The sequence below is a fragment of the Hemicordylus capensis genome, chromosome 3 (genome assembly GCF_027244095.1).
Source record: "Hemicordylus capensis ecotype Gifberg chromosome 3, rHemCap1.1.pri, whole genome shotgun sequence".
Lineage (NCBI taxonomy): Eukaryota > Metazoa > Chordata > Lepidosauria > Squamata > Cordylidae > Hemicordylus > Hemicordylus capensis.
The window spans coordinates 170,207,700-170,222,784 of NC_069659.1; the positions used below are offsets into that span (position 1 = coordinate 170,207,700).

The 15,085-nt window shown below is 42.0% G+C and overlaps 1 long non-coding RNA gene across 1 annotated transcript in view; it reads left to right on the forward strand.

The window, feature by feature from the left end:
* Positions 1–359: 359 nt before the first annotated feature.
* LOC128352524 (uncharacterized) overlaps positions 360–15,085 on the forward strand; it is an 88,607-nt gene continuing 73,881 nt past the window's right edge. Inside the window, exons 1-2 of the long non-coding RNA XR_008320467.1 lie at positions 360–458; positions 804–920. This is a non-coding gene — a long non-coding RNA (uncharacterized LOC128352524). The remainder of the gene's footprint in view (positions 459–803; positions 921–15,085) is intronic.

Here is a 15,085-nt window from a genome sequence, read left to right on the forward strand (position 1 = left end):
TCAATTGCAGCTGATGGGGAAGAAGTGGGGGAGAAAACTACACCTGCTCGAGTGGGCCACACCTTTCAGGAGGAATTGCTAGGAACAACCAAGGCCACTAGAAAATGACAACATGTCTATAGCAGAGAGTGCTGAACTACTCTGTCCAAATCACTCAGAATCAGCTACCAATGATATATGTCCATCCCCAGAATATAGAACTCGGGTGGGCACTGGGAAAATACAAAAGCCCTGTATGACTATGAACATTCTTAATTTGTGAGATGCTTACTTTAGGGGAGGGAAGTTGTAGTGATTGGATAAGTAACACCACTGACCAATAGGTGGTGCTGTTCCATGCTTTACTAGTTAGTAAGGTTCTGTATCTTGACTTAACTGTTGTGTTCTATTGTTGTTACTCTGAGAGAATTTCCCTCCAAAGTGAGGCCTGTGTGAACAACTCGAAGAATCTCAGGCCGGTAATAAAGTTCTCCAGTTAAACTAGTATTACAAAACTCAATAGATGACTTTCTCAGCCCCCCCATCTGCAATGTGGGCAGAATAATATTCAGTTACCTTATTGGGTTATTGTAAGGATCATTGCACAATAATCTATGTGAAGCGCTTTGACCGCTCTAAAGTGCTATATCGATGTTCAGTATCGTTGTTACTTGGTATTTATTGCTGCCATTTATTGGCATTTATTGTTAATAGTTATATGCCACTTTTCTTTTTTTCTCGTGGAAAAAGGCAGTGCACAATAAGCAACAATCAAAAATGGAAATTCAAAAATGGCATAAGCCCAAAATATTCTTCCTCTCTAGGATCCCTTCCTGCTGCAGAAAAATGGTATCCTCATATCTCCAACCTTCTTCAAACCAAGGCCTTGTATTTCCTGAAGTCATAAACCTGAATCTGGGCTGCACCACTTCAGATTACAGGTAGGAGATTGCATGGTTGAATGCTTCTCCATTATATCATTCTACACACTAAACTAGGTTAACCCACCCAGAGCATCTGCGCGCTAGCACTTGATTGCTCCCCTCACCCCCTGCCACAGCCCCCATCACCTCAGAGATCTCTCCATCCTCACCTGAGCTGCATTCCTGCTGCTCCTCCTCCATCCAGTTGCTTCTATTCCCCTCACCCCTCTTGGTTGCGGCTGCAGTGTTTAGGGGTGTGCACGGAACCGCGGAACTGCGGTCCGGCACTTGGGTGGGGGGTTCCAATAGGGAATGGGGGGGTGTTACTCACCCCCTCAAGAATGGCACCGTATATTATAGAGTAAGCGGGCGGCATACCTTCCTGCCGCCCGCTTCATTCCCCCTCCTCTCGGCGCGGCTGCAGTGAGTCATTGCGAATAATCTTCTTCCTCCGTTTTGAACATGCAATCGGGCGGCAGGGTATCACCCAGTCCCTGCCGCCCGGCTCTTCAATTCTCCCGGCTCGGCTGGCGGCCGCCCCCCGCAGCCCGAAGACCCCTGCCGCCCCTTCCCTTCCCATACTCAACGGGTCGGCAGGAGAACTCCCCTGCCGACCCGTCCCCTTCGCCCGCTGAGCTGCAAATGGCTTCTAGGAAGCCTTTTGCGCGCCTGCGCAAAAGGCTTCCTAGAAGCCATTTGCAGCTCAGCGGGCGAAGCGAGCAGACGGCAGGGAGTTCTCCTGCCGCCCGCTCTCCACTTTAGAGCGGAGAGTGGAGAGCGGGCGGCAGGAGAACTCCCTGCCGTCTGCTCGCTTCGCCTGCTGAGCTGCAAATGGCTTCTAGGAAGCCTTTTGCGCAGGCGCGCAAAAGGCTTCCTAGAAGCCATTTGCAGCTCAGCGGGCGAAGGGGACGGGTCGGCAGGGGAGTTCTCCTGCCGACCCGTTGAGTATGGGAAGGGAAGGGGCGGCAGGGGTCTTCGGGCTGCGGGGGGCGGCCGCCAGCCGAGCCAGGAGAATTGAAGAGCCGGGCGGCAGGGACTGGGTGATACCCTGCCGCCCGATTGCATGTTCAAAACGGAGGAAGAAGATTATTCGCAATGACTCACTGCAGCCGCGCCGAGAGGAGGGGGAATGAAGCGGGCGGCAGGAAGGTATGCCGCCCGCTTACTCTATAATATACGGTGCCATTCTTGAGGGGGTGAGTAACACCCCCCCGTACTCCTTTAGAACCCCCCACCCGAACCAAAACCACCCGTGTCCGGACCGGTCTGGAGGCCTTTAGAATGGCCTCCGAACCGGTCCGTTCACACCCCTAGCAGTGTTGCTGGCACCTATTGACCAAGCTGCAACCCCCCATCCCTAGAGACCTCCTCACCCAAGCCCTGCTCCTGCTCCTCCCCACAGGAGCAGCAGGAGCAGTGGTTGACCGGGCCCTTCCTCACTGCCATGGCTGCTCGTTCCCCTCAGGCTGCTGACAGGCCCAGGCCCATCCCTTGCCTGCCTGCCTGCTTGCACCAATGGCCTCGGTAGCCCCAAATAGCAGCAGTGGTTGACTGGGCCCTTCCTTGCTGCCAATAGGCATCGCCCTGGCCACTGACAGGCCCGGGCCTGTCCCTCGCCCTTCCTTTTTTTTTCTCTGCCCCTCCCTTCTTTCTCTCTCTTTCTCTCCTCCACTCGCTCTTCCCCTGTCTTCCTCCCCCTCCCTTCTTTCTTTCTTTCTTTCTTTCTTTCTTTCTCACTTCCTGAGTTAACAGATCTTGTTCACCTTGTTTCCTATCTAATTCACACAACAGCGGCCTCCTTCTCCGGAAGGGGCTCTTTCCTCCCTCACAACCCCTCTTTTCGCAGACCCTTGCCCACTATCCTTTTATATAAATAGATTCTTCTCCTCTACAGTCAAGAACATCTTCCAACCAGTAACAGTTCCATTCCAACTCACCTTAACCATCACAGGCTCCTCCTCCCTATCTGCATATGGAATCCCCACTGCCGAATCACCACGGTGCTTCTGCTTGCACAGGCTCCTCCTCCCTATCTGCATATGGATCTCCACTGCCCAATCACCATGGTGCTTCTGCTGGCGAGCTCTCACGAGATCTGCCACGCACAGGATTAGCCTTTGAGAATTATATAGAGAGATGTCAGAGGAAAGAGTTCTTCTTGGCCTTCTCCCTGACATACTGCTATGTGTGGGAAGTTTTCATTGTATTAGGGAGTATTCCTTCATGTGAGTCTGTGTCTGAGGTCTGAAGTAGTGCATCCCGCACATGCTCAGTAATAACCAACTAGGCCTCAGGCTCCACTGAAGGGACACACCTATCAGTCCTAACCTGTCTTCAATGAGGGGTTGAGGTAGGGAGCTAATAGCCCAGTGCTGCTGATGTTGCCAGCCTGATGCTGAATCTTTCTCCTAGGGACAATAAGTCATCTTATTGCCGCTATGTTATAAAAGTCCCTCACCTCACCTCAGGGAAGTTTTGCCTCAGTTGCAGCAGCAAGTCTAATGGTGCCCTTTTCTTTGTTCTCATACTTTAAAAGTCTGAGGTAATCTCTGTTTGTTTAAACCCTATCTGGGCCAGGCAGCAAAAAAAGAAAAGAAAAGAAAAAGATAGAAAAGGGATGTGGGGTGGGGTTATGCCTTATACTCACCATATCCACATGTTCATCTTGACACACTAACCATACATCTACTAAGCCATCCCCCACAGTTACAAGTATTTCAAGGTCAATTTATCAATTTAACAGCTTCATCTTCTTAATCACTAAACTTCTGTCTCTTTGAGCCTGTGCTGAAAGACTCTGGCTGCTAATTAAAATGGAGCTTTACTAGCAAGTACACAAATTAGATCCTGTCAGTAAGTTTATTCTAACTATTGGTCATTTCTAAATGCCTTTTTAATCCCCTAATTTTTACATTAAAATTCAAAAGCCTAACAATCTTAATCACCCCTACATCAAATTCATCATTAAGAACAGGAAGCCAGATGGTATAATTTTGATTTACCGGACTTCAGCGTGAATTAATGTACTGAGTGCCGATAATGAATACATCAAACCTGATATTGCAGAAACCTATGAATCTGGCATGTTAAATTAATAACACACTTTGCACAATGAAAGCATGTAAGCTCATATAAAACTGAGGAGTAATGGTCCCTTTTATTTTAAATGGTCTTTATTAGCCTTCCATTTTGACTCTTAACAAAAAGAAAAGAAAAAGAACATTAAGTTTAGGAATCTTCTGTACATTTTGCTTCAAGTACACCTTTTGATTAAATGAAGACCAAAAACAATTAAATGGGGACTTCCATGCTATCTTACTTGAATGGCAGGATATACATTAGGGCTTATGTTGTAAGTGAGGGATTCTTCTACGTAAGACTTTGTATTATAGCAATTGTTCTAATAGAGTGATTTTCACACTGAATTCTGGGGAGCTCTGAGGTTCCTCAGGAGCTTAATACGGGTTTCTCAGTGAGAAGATTCATAATGGCAGAGGAATTTTCCTGAAAGACAGCTTGCATCTCTCTATACTATCACTCTTCCTTTGCAATACTTAGCTGTAGGAGATTGGTGGATGTGTTGATTCTCAATTTATGCAAGCAACAATGACGCCCAGTAAGCATGGTCACTGTTCCAGATGGACTTTGCACCTTAGAATATGGCCCAGACCATAAGGTTACTCCTACAACATGCACGGATTATTTGGCAGACAGACATGTCAATGTGGAACCATGATGAACTTAGGAAGTATGAAAGGAAGCCAAAATTCAATAGAAAGACTGGAGCATTTATACAACTATTGTCCCTCTTATCGCAGCTGTTGACCATCCAAGAAATGGTTGAGTGTAAGAGGGGAAAAACATATTTAAATGTTAAGATGATCACTGCCCTAGATTCTTCAGTGAGATCAGGCTCAGGACTCCAAGTATTTACAGTACCTACTGTAAGGTAAAGATCTTCATTCTGAAAATTAATAGTGACTGGGTTAATCTGTCTCTTAGAAATAACTATAATTATAAACAGAAATCCAATATGAATTCCAGCACTGAAATAACCCTATATTGCACACTTCCTAAATGAAATAAAGCTTGCGATGGATTGTTCACTGATCACCTTATACAAACAAATATGGACTCCTGGCCCAAAACATTTGGCTAAGAGAGGCTCCTTCTTTTGAAAGCAGTTATAAAAGCTTTTAGAATGTTAGAAAACAACTAGCCTGGTTACTAGAAGGAAACAGTTGAAAGAATAGTTTAACATGAGGATAAACATTCCCCCATCTTCCTTTGAGCCCTCATTCTGTGTACAATAAACAAATGGTTCAGCAACTTGCAACTAGAAAAAGTAAAATGGCTGACAAGAAAAAATGGTCCTGAATTAGGTGCTACTTTCCCCAAAACTTACTTATTGGATCAGTGAAGCAATGCAGTCTTAAAACTCATCCTACCAACATAAAATAAGGACTGTCAATCAATTAAAAGACTTTTAGTTGATTAATCATCTCTCTTTTAATCAACTAAATGATTACATTTAAATAATGTTTACATATTACTAAGACCTCAATATAGCAGCCTTTTTGAGATGATGAAGGATTTAATCAGCTTTTGTCAATAAAATTTTATCACTTATTGTTAGAAATTAAAGGTTATCCTTAATATTTTATTTTTCATTCCCTAGGACACTAACATATCAAACACTAAAAAGCTTCAAAGAATAAACAAATCTGTCTTTAACTTGTATCACCACCAATTAAAACTTGCCTTTAGTGATCAAAATTCGGCCTCAATTAATCAACTAAAGCTTGTTGATTAAATGGATGAAATATTGCGACTACTCTATCCAAAATGAATTATTATTAAAAATGGACACATAAGCAAGGTTGATGAACTAAAGATGGCTTGTTTACAGGTTTAAGTGACACTGGAGCTCATTTTAGGTTGATATCATAAATTGGTCCTTGGGTTTGTGTTCTAGAGTCTCAGTCAGTTCCATTTCCTAGGATCCTTGCCAATAAATTTCTTCAAGAACACGATGCAGCTTCAGGACCCAGAAATTGGGCTCCACTCAAACACTTGAATACTAGGCTTGCTCAAACACATACTTACAGTATTAGAAGTTCGATCTTCTACTGCTCCTAAGCTAAAACAAACTTCTTACTAGCTTTGCAGAACAGTAACAGCATTCCCTCCATTTCTCTTATGCTATTACTGGTTTTGTCTGTGTGGCTGATGACTCATTTCTTTAATTGCAGATAGAAACAAATACTTAAAATGTCAACATACCCACTCAAGAGACTGAACATGGTGCTGTTTAGCTTCTTGTAGTATTGCTTACTACATGGTTACAGGAATGGCATAAGGCAGGGTTTCTTAACCTTGGGCCCCCAGATGTTGTTGGACTACAACTCCCAGAATCCCCAGACATGGCCTTTGTGGCTGGGGATTCTGGGAGTTGTAGTCCAACAACATCTGGGGGCCCAAGGTTAAGAAACCCTGGCATAAAGGATGGCACCAAAATCCTGATTGTCATCCCCCTCCCCATAGTCCTGATTGTCATCTATTCACAGCAGCTGCCTTATCTTTACACACTCACAAACTCTTGCAGGAGATATGATCATGGACTTTCCTATATCTCTTCTCATTTGGCTTTATTTGCCTTTAGATGAAAGAAGGGAACCTACATAGGTTTTTTCATTTGCTTTCCATTCATTCAAACTATACAGTATTTAAATCAGGAGTGGACAGAAAAGCATCTACTGGAAAATTTGCAGGCAGGGGATTTGCAATAGGATAATAAGGATTCTTAATACAATGGTTTAATAGACACTGGCAGGGAAACGGAACATAAAAACAAAATTCAGTTTCCTTTTAGATGGGAAGTATCTCTGAGATAACCAGAGATATCAAAGCCTATATCAAACACTGTTGATCATTTATTTTTATTGTTAATGTTAGATTTATATACCGCCTTTCATTAAAAACAATCCCAAGGCGGTTTACAAAATTTAAAACACATATAATAAAAATGAGTTAAACGTATTTAGCTAAAAATATAAAAACAGTCTGATATTAAAATTATCAATACTTGTCAATACCGCAGAGAATTTTATTTTATTATTTATTTATTTATAAACTGATATCCCGCTCTTCCTTTCAGGAGCTCAGAGTACATGGTTTTTTTTCTCCTCACAACAACACTCTGAGATAGGTTGGGCTAAGAGATACATGGCTGGCCCAGAGTCACCCAGTGAGTTGCATGGTTGAATGGGGGTTTGAAATCGGGTCTTCCCGGCCCTAGTCCAACACTCTAACCACTATGCTATGAGGAGATGTAAGCCCCATTCATACATTATGTTGTATGAGTGTACAGATATTTGTGTACATGTACTGTAATTTGGGGCAGAAAAGCCACATTGGCGTAAAAGCCACAGTAAGGAAAAAAAGGCTGATAAATTGAATGAACCCAGCAGAAACGCCGCAGTTAGAGGGGGACATCATGCATTATTTTTTCTTTTTGTGTCGAATGCTTAAAATTTTACTACAGCTTGATCCTGAATTCTAGTGTAAACGCCGCATCAGCATAAACACCACATGCAGCAATAAACAACTTTTAATAACGGACCCACCACAGCCTTTCTACCCAAAATTATGGTATGTTTTTTTTCTGTGAATGACCTTGGTTCATACAGACCCTACAAATGCATGGTATAGATAGGAAGTGTGCTGCTGTATCTGCACTTAACATAACGTGTGCCTTACTGTACCTGTGCACATATCTTACCTGTGTACACTGTATACTCTTTGTATGAGTGTTGAACATGAAGTGTGAATGAGGCTCTTGACATGGAACTTCACTCACTATCTGGGGTCACAGCAAGCAAAAAGCAATCTGTGTAGTGCAGATATCAGACTGCTAATATCAGATATCAGATTAATATCAGATTCCTGCAGTCTGTGATATTATTTTATTTAGTGATCTGCTTTGAAATGACAACAAAATTGATGGAAGAGCACCTGATTAACCAGGGGCACATTTTCCCTTTAAGCCAACTGTGGATATATCCACTAACTTAATTATGTAAAAAAATATATGGGCTTGTTATCTCAGCATCATATAACAAGCCCTAAGCAAGAGTCCTTTTCCAATATCACTCTAGAAACTTGTGGAAAATAAGTTGGTCCCAGTTGCTAATATTTTTACTCTTAAGTCTCTCAGAGTAGCTCATTTGACAAACCTATTATAAAATGAATAAATGTAGCTCTGTGTGATTTGTCCATTGTCAACATGTTAACACACTTTATTTGAAGATAGATTGATGAAGGGTGGTTGAAGGAATTTACCCTCACGATTTAAAGAATAGACAATCTTTTTCCCCTGCACCCCCCCCCCGCATTTTTTCCTTAGAAGTTCACAAGAGTAGATATACAATTATCCCCGACTTGCTGATGCAAAGGAACTGAGCATTTAGTTTCTTGTCACTGTCTCTGAAATTCCTAAAGGTACAATTAGCATTTCATTTGACATAATGTTGAAAGGTTCATAGATTGATCTTCCCTAAAATGCAGCAAGAATTTTTTGAAATGCAAATTTTGACATTTATTAACTTTTATTCCAGATCTGTTTATAGACTGTAAAACTGTGCATACATTTAACTCGAAGAAGCTAAAAGGACAATGTTTAGGTGGATACTCTGTGTTATAATAAAAGTCTATTTTATTGTTTCAACAATGAAATTTTTATTATCCAAGATTTATGATATCAGCACAGCAGTTTTTACTGCATGATTCACAGTGTTTTTATAGATGTATATTCAACAAAACAAGGAAAGAAATGGGAATGCAATGTTCACTCTCAGGAGTGCATTTCCCCACTGAAATAATGTCAGCAGTTTTCTACCTTCAAAGCCCTGTGTTTTCAAATCAATTAACAATTCTAATTGTGTAGGACCAGTTGTTCACTTTGCTCTGCAAATGGGACAGGAAGCTTTATTTCCTTTATTTCCCTGAAATGAAGACTGTAATCTTCTGAACTACATTTAACATTAAAAAAGCCATACCTTTACACAGTTAAAACAGTTTTGCAATACTGACAGTCGTAAATGTTTTTCCAACTGTGTGGTCCACATTTGTTTCCTTTTCTAGTGTTTCTTATTTCTCATGCCATTTAGATAGGTGGAGCAAGAATAATCCTCCAAGCTAGTAAAGTCTCTTTCAGATTCAGTGGGTTTTTTAAAAGAATCCTATTTTTATCTCTAGAGAGCTGTAGAAACTATTGCTTTTGTAAAATGGTAAAACCAATGCTGCCTTGCATAATTAGCAAATTTGAGGAAATAGTTCTGTATTCCTCAAGCTAGACAGAAGTGAGACTAAATCCTTGCTAACTGAGCAAAGAGACACCTTAATAAGTGGTGATTATCTTCTATTTAGCACAGGGACCTATACAACCCCAGCACAATATCCCTCCAGTAGCTGTTGCTGGTATCTGCCTTATGTTTCTTTTTAGATTGTGAGTCCTTTGGGGACAGGGGACCATCTGATTTATGCATTATTTATTTTCCTATGTAAATGGCTTTGAGGACTTTGGTTGAAGAGCGGTATATAAATATTCGTAGTAGTAGTAGTAAATATACAGTCATGGAAGGCAGTGGGTAGCACATCAGGACTAGAATGAGAGTAGTCTCAAATCTCAACTCAACCATGAGCTCACTGCCTAGGTCAATCACGCTTTCACAGTTTAACCTACCTCACAGGGCTGTTGTGATGATAAAATGAGATATGCCATCTTAACATTTATGGAGGAGAGGTAGTATGCAAATATATAAATCAAATAAATGTATTACATCCAAGCCTTTTATGTAGTTTTAAAGATGCAATCTTCTAGGAAGGTTTTCTGCACAAACTCAATTGAAATGAATTACTTATTTATGTATCTGAAATAGCTGTATTTCCCCATTAATTAAAGTAATTAAATCTAACACAATAGTCTAAAACAATTAAAATATAGCAACAACCATACAAAACAAATCCAAACAATCAACATATTAGATGAGCAGGACAGGATATCAGATGGCAGTGGTGTGAGGGGCCCTGTTTGTCAAGCCAGGCATGGAGGGGGAGAGAGAATTTCTGAGGGGCGAAGTCACTCCTTGGCCACCCTCTGGCTATGGTCTGAAGACCTCCAATTTCTTCAAAGAAAGCCTGATACCAGTTCTGACTGTTGATTCCTTCAGCTCAGCATTGTCTACACTGACTTTGAGGATTTGTCCAAGGATACAGGCATAGATGTAAAAATGTCGGTGACTGAACCTCGCACTTCCTGTACCTATACACAAAGCATGTGTTCTGCCATTGAGCTTCTTCACGTCCATACTGTCCCTTTGGCTCAAATACTCTACAAAACAAGTGAGATTCCAATTTTTTTCTGAATCCCTAGTGAATGGGATATTGATGAACCTTTTCTGAAAGATAATATCACAGTCTTTGTGCTACATATATGAAGACCTTGATCCTGCTCCAGTGATTTGAACTTCAAATGGTATATTGTTCCATGAGCAGGCAAAACCCTGCTTTCCTGTGGATTCTGCTATTTTTGTTACATATTGAGGCTGTTCTCACATACAGCCTAACCGGGACTAGGGACACCCAGCCCAGGATAGGCTGTGCATTAGAACCACTGGGATAGGGCCTAAACCTGGTGGTCCAGCACCACCTAACCTGGCTTTTAAGCCTGGCTGTTAGCCGAGGTTAAGGGAGTGAGTGTTCCCTTACCCCCAGCTACCAGCTCATGTGCAACTACGGGCTGCTTCCAACCCGGACACACACAAGGATGGGCATCTAGAATGCCCATCTCTTGGAGGAATCCCTCAATGCCATGTGTACGTCACACACTGCACTGTGGGCTCCACAGAGGCCAGGACGATGAGTCCCAGCCTCAGATCAATCCACCCTGTTCCGTGCTGCACGGAGCAGGTCTGATGGTGCTCCCACTGAGCAACGAAGGATCACCTGGGCGGAACACAAGGTTTGGGAAGCCTTCCCCTCGATCACACAGTAGGTCATGTGAATGGCCCCATTTTCTGATATATGTTGTGTTTGGAACTTTAATTGGTTTTAGCTATTTGACTGACTATTTCGCATAAATGCTTTGAGAACAGTTATTGAAAAGTAGTATAAACATTGCAAAATCTGTTCCTATATATAACAGTGTATTTACAGTGTTTGGTTTACATCTTTATGACTAAGGAACACTAATAGGGGTGTGCACAGACTGATTTTTCTGATTCAGTCTGGATTTGTGGGTCCGCAAACTGATTCAGTTGAACCAACTGGCCAGTCCAGTCCATCTGACCAAACCAGCTCAAACTGGTTCAGCAGTTTGAGGGGTTATGATGGTAAAGGGGAATCTGGTGAAGATTCCCCTTTACAAGCAAAGGGAAATCCTGACTTGAAAAGGCTTCTAAAGGGAGGCTGGGAGTGGAGTGGGGGCAGCGGGAGGTCTCCTTTAAAAGTAGATGTAAGGTGTTTACTCTTCCGGCAGCTGCAGCCACTGCTTCTCAAAGCCCCCTCGATCCTGGCACTGCTTACAACCCAGGCTGGGCTGCCCAAGCCTGAGTTATGCTGCTTGTGTGCACAGCCTCGTTATTTCCTTGTTGATCTTCCAGATAACGGTAGGGACTCCAGTACACTGTAGTAGATGTTTACTTACAAGAAAGGAAGATGTTTGTTCTTGATAATCTATGTTGCTGTTTTATTTTACTCTCAGATAATATAAAATCCTTAGCAGATCATTTTAACAGATGGAGGTGGCTAGCACTGAGAGAAATGTTCCTTCAGGAACCATTATGATGCTGAGTCAGAACATTGGTCAATCTCTACTGTTCTCCAGGATCTTGAGCTGGGAAGGGCAAGGGCCTGATGCTTCCCCTTCTACCTCATGATTTTAGCTGGAGATTGAATTTGGGACCTTTGCTTATAAAGAATGTCCTCTATCAAGGACTACTGCCGTTTCCTTCATTTCATGGGGTATTTGCAAGAGTGTTTCCAGGTGGAGAGCTGGAGAGGAGGGCACATTTAAGTGACTGGGGGTGGAGCTTCAGTCAGGGCCAGTGCTACCATTAGTCCAACTAGGGAGCCGCTTAGGGTGCAGACCTCAGGGGGGCGCAGAGTGTAGAGTGTCAATGTGTTAATGCTCTAAGAGTGTGAGAAACCAGAATAATGAGTAGAAATATGAGGAAAAAACCAATTCATTGTTTTCAACACTAACAATACTGTTAAACTTAATTCAATTTGTATCACAGTGATCTCATATATTTTTATTTCATTGTATTTCGATACTTCCCAAATTGAAGCTAAGGCGCTTGCTGATGCAATTTTGTGGTAGCCCTTGTTGCATGGTACAACATACTTTTTGAAGTCAATATTACAAGCAAGCTACTACAAAATAAGGAAGCTGATTTAAATTCAGCTACAAGCCAATTGCAAGTGACTAAGAATGGCTTTGTGGGCTGCAGATGTGATGAGAGTTTTCAACAAGTTTTTACAGAGCTACTGTTGCAGACCAGGCCTGATTTATACACCAAATATGCTCATTAGCTAGTATACAAAATTAGGTCTGGCCCACAATGTCATCAAGTTCTTTATATGGTGACCCGTGTGTGATCTGGGCGCAAGAGGAAATAAGATCAAACCATTCCTGAAAGGGTTCAATGGGCTTTATTGAACATAAAAGGCTTAACAACAACCTAGCAAAGCAGAATTGCTAACAGTATTAAAACAGAACATCTAGCCAGTACCAATATTTTCCACCCAGTGTGCCTAATTAGCTTATGTGCGTGCAATTAAATCTTCCTAGAGCCTAGTACAGTTTAGATACAGGCGGAAAAAGGGGGAGGGAAGAAGGAAGGCTCAGGGCTGGTATGGTTTTGGGGGGATCAGAAATTAGTAAGGGGACGAGGGGAAGGGAGCAGGAGAAGGGGAAAAGATGAAGGGAATTCCCAAAGCTTGTAGCATATTACCAGGATCCAAGGCTGGAGGCTGGAGAGAGACGAATCACTTCAGCTGAAGCAGTGAGGCGCTGGCGGAGACAGGAGTTGTGCAGTTGCTTCAGATCATAGCTGAGAGCTCCATGGCTGGGGAGCCTTGACTTCTCACTGCACAGTGAGAGTCATAGCCTCTGAGCGTGGGCAGAGTTCCTGCTTAGCCCCTGCGGCTGTGCAGCAAACTCTGGGAAAGCTTGTGAGCAGATCTTGTTGTAAGCACAAAATGCTAGCATGTGAGCAGAATGCCCGTAGGCACAGAACTGCTCGCTCTCTGTCTCAAAAAGCCTCATTCTTATAGTCATCTTCTCTTTGATCCTTGAATAGGATCTATCCAAAAATCTCCTCTTTTCCTGTATGTCCAAAAAGGTGTCAACTTCCTGCCACCTTCTCAACAAAATCTTAATTATTCAGGATATCAGCTAGTCCAGAGATATCTTTGGATTTCATCTCTGTAAACTGCGTGCGCTCAGGAAGGGAGGGGTGGGGAAATCTGCATCTTAAGATGCTGCAAATTACATCTTGGCAGTCTGGTCCCCAGAAGGTGTGAAAAATTCAGAGTTAGTAATGGAATTGTGGAATTGGTCCCATTTGGTGTGGGACAATCATTCCACTATTTCTTATGTACCTTTATCCAGTGTTTTGCTTGTAACTGAAAACAAGAGAATATTTAGAGGAACATACGTGTGTGAGACTTGTAGCATTAGTGAGCTGAGAATTAAAGTCTACAAGCATTATCTCTGTATACATTTGGCTATATTGAATTTCTATAGACAGCAATTGAGCTTAATCACTTGGGCCTTGCAGGGCCATCACTGACAATGGAAGGAGGAACTCAACAGGTCTGGTAAACCCGTCCACAGCCACCTTGGTAGCCAGTGGTATTAGCATATGGATTGCAGCATTCAGCATTCAGACCTGGCTCCATTGTTCCCTTGCATATCCCATTTTAACAACACAATGCCAGGTTCCTCCTCTCTTCACAGAGCAGGGAACAACATGCCAGAGTTCAGGTTTGATTTCATTTCTTGATATAAAATGAAATCAGATACAGGCCTGTATTCCGGGCCTATATTTCACATACTTCTTAGTTGGTACCTCTGGTTATGATGGGTTATGACCATCCACAACACTACTGAGATTGCAGAGGAACTAGACTACTATCATACTTTAAGACAGAACAAGTTAGAAAAAGGAGAAAGAAATGGCAGTTGAGTACGAGGCCCAAGAAGAAACATCGCAAGATCCAAAGCAGAAATTCAAAGTGGGTTTCTACTATAATGTCTTAGACATGGCCATACAATCTGTTGAAGAGAGATTCCAACAGTTACAACAATACAATTCCCTATTTGGCTTCCTGTATGATATATACATTGTAAAGAAAAAAATCTACTGAAGATGTGCTTAAGGCCTGCAAGAATTTGGAAAAATCATTGATGTATAATGGAAACAAAGATATTAATGCTGAAGAACTGTGTTGTGAACTTATAGCAATAGCTCAAAGACTTCCAATGTATATGCCGAAGTACATATAAACTATGGAGTACTTCTCTTCATACTATAACAAAAACTCCTGGATAATGTGCCTAATGTTTCCGTCGCTCTAAAGATCCTTCTCACACTTCCAGTATCAGTGGCAAGTGGTGAACGTAGTTTCTCAAAGCTCAAACTTATAAAAACTTACATACGCTCAACAATGTCGCAAAAGAGACTAGTTGGCTTGGCAACTATATCAATTGAACATTTGCCTATTTATATGTTTTATGCATTGCTGAATTCAACACGTCCTTGTTTGATTTTATTTTTTTAAGCATAGTCCGTGCACAGACCATGTTTATTACAACTCTATACTCTTCAACGAAAAATTCCATTATTTTTACTCAGATACAATAATGTGCTGTTTTCTCTCATTATTGGTTTACTACATGTTTCCAGAATATTTCTAAATATAATAAGAATCTATAATGTATTCAGTCTGGAATTATCATGTGTGTGGCAGAAGTGCAGAAACCCTGCACCTGTCAATTCTGGCTGATTTTCAAACACTGTGCAAGTGTCAGAAAACGGCCTGCCAGCCTGTGCTTATGATTAAGGTCCTATTCAGATTCTTCAAGGGTTTTTTTAGGAAGTGTTTATCCTTGAAGGGTT